This window comes from Ambystoma mexicanum, chromosome 12, assembly GCF_040938575.1.
Source record: "Ambystoma mexicanum isolate Mex_15411 chromosome 12, UKY_AmexF1_1, whole genome shotgun sequence".
Classification (NCBI taxonomy): Eukaryota; Metazoa; Chordata; class Amphibia; order Caudata; family Ambystomatidae; genus Ambystoma; species Ambystoma mexicanum.
The window spans coordinates 1,097,644,921-1,097,646,907 of NC_090936.1; positions in this window are offsets into that span (position 1 = coordinate 1,097,644,921).

Consider the following 1,987-nt stretch of genomic DNA (forward strand, 5'->3'; position numbering starts at 1 on the left):
TACCCGCTGGATTTACTGAACTGCTGGATCTTATTCTACAAATAGATGCCCGCAGAAATGCCCGGAAAGGTGAAAAGAAACCATTCCTTCACCCATAGCATGTCCGATCCTCCAGTGGCGTCCTCCAATGGTCCTGAACCCATGCAGATAGGAGCCATACGAGGTCGTCTTTCAAGTGCAGAACGGGGAAACAGGCGGAAGAATAATCTCTGCATGTACTGTGATTCAGCGGAGCATCTATTGGTCTCTTGCCCAAAAAAGCCAAATAGGCGTCCGGGAAACGCCAAAACACGACCCCAGTAGGAGCCCCTGTGTCGAGTTATCAAATGGACTCCAGGAAAACGACCCCGTCAGCTCCCATTGCCATTTCTGTGGAATTATGTTTCCGTGATTCTAAAATACAAACACAGGCAATGATTGATTCATGGGGCCACTAACAATTACATTGATATCTCATTTCTGCACAAGGCTGCTATACCTACGGTGACCAAGTAATTCCCAGAAACAGTTAATACTGTTGATGGCTCTATTATGATTTCAGGTCTGGTCACCAAAGAAACTATCCCAATCACTTTGGTTCAACGTAATGGACATACGGAAGAATTTGCTTTTGACGTCATTGCAGCACCTCAGTATAAGCTGATATTGGGGATTACTTGGCTGACCCAACACAATCCATTAATTGATTGGACAACTGGTCAGATACAATATCCTTCTGCATTCCGCAATGAAAACTGTTTTACGGAAGCTGAATTGGTCAGGGATTCCTCTGTTGTTTCCTTACTTGACACCGCATTTACTATAGGAGTGGTGTCCGCACCTGCCATTCAAGTACCACAAGAATACAATGCCTTTGCTGATGTGTTTGATAAGGGAATGGTGGAACATTTACCACCACATCGTCCTTACGATTGTCCTATAGAATTAATACCCGTTTTCAAGATTCCAACCGGAAGAGTCTACTCCTTGACTCAACAATAGGATGCCGTTCTCAAAGAGTACATTGATAAGGCGGTTGAGATGGGTTTCATTCGTGCTTCCCAGTCTTCTGTGGCCTCTCCTTTGTTTTTTGTCCCAAAAAAGAGGGAGATCTAAGACCATGTATTGACTGCAGAGCATTAAATGATATCACAGTGAAAAATCAATATTCATTGCCGTTAATCAATGTCTTGTTAGACCAATTGGGTTCAGCAGTCGTTTTCACAAAATTGGATCTACGTGGGGCATATAATTTGGTACGCATTCGCAAAGGAGACGAATGGAAAACGGCTTTCAAGACTTGGTATGGTCTTTACGAGTAACTGGTTATGCCATTCGGCTTGTGTAATGCTCCTGCTACGTTTCAGTTTTTTATGAATGACATTTTTTGAGATTTCCTGGATCAGTTTGTTGTCATTTATTTGGATGATATCCTCATATACTCCACTTCACATCAGGAGCATGTACGTCATGTCTCTCAAGTATTACAAAGGTTAAGGGAGCACAAGCTGTTTGTGAAAGCTGAAAAGTGCGTTTTTCATTCTCAGGAGGTGGGATTCCTGGTTTACGACATCACAAGCACAGGAGTACGCATGAGTAACTCCAAGGTCAAGGCCATTTTGAACTGGCCCATTCCTGCTAATACCAAAGCATTGCAATCCTTTTTAGGATTCGCTAATTTCTACCGTCGCTTTATTAGATCTTTTTCTCAAACGGTAGCTCCTTTAACGGCTCTTACCAGTTCTAAAACGCCCTTTGCCTGGAACAAGGATGCACAGAGGTCATTCGATACTCTAAAGGAGGCTTTTACTACTGCCCCGGTTTTGCAACATCTGGACATCAATCTTCCATTTTATGTAGAAGCAGACGCTTCTAACATTGCAATTGGGGCCATTCTTTCACAAATCTGCCCTGACAGCCATGAGGAGCATCCTGTTGCTTTCTTTTCTCGGAAACTGAATACATACGAGCGGAATTATACAGTCACGGAGTGAGAACTCCTAGCGAT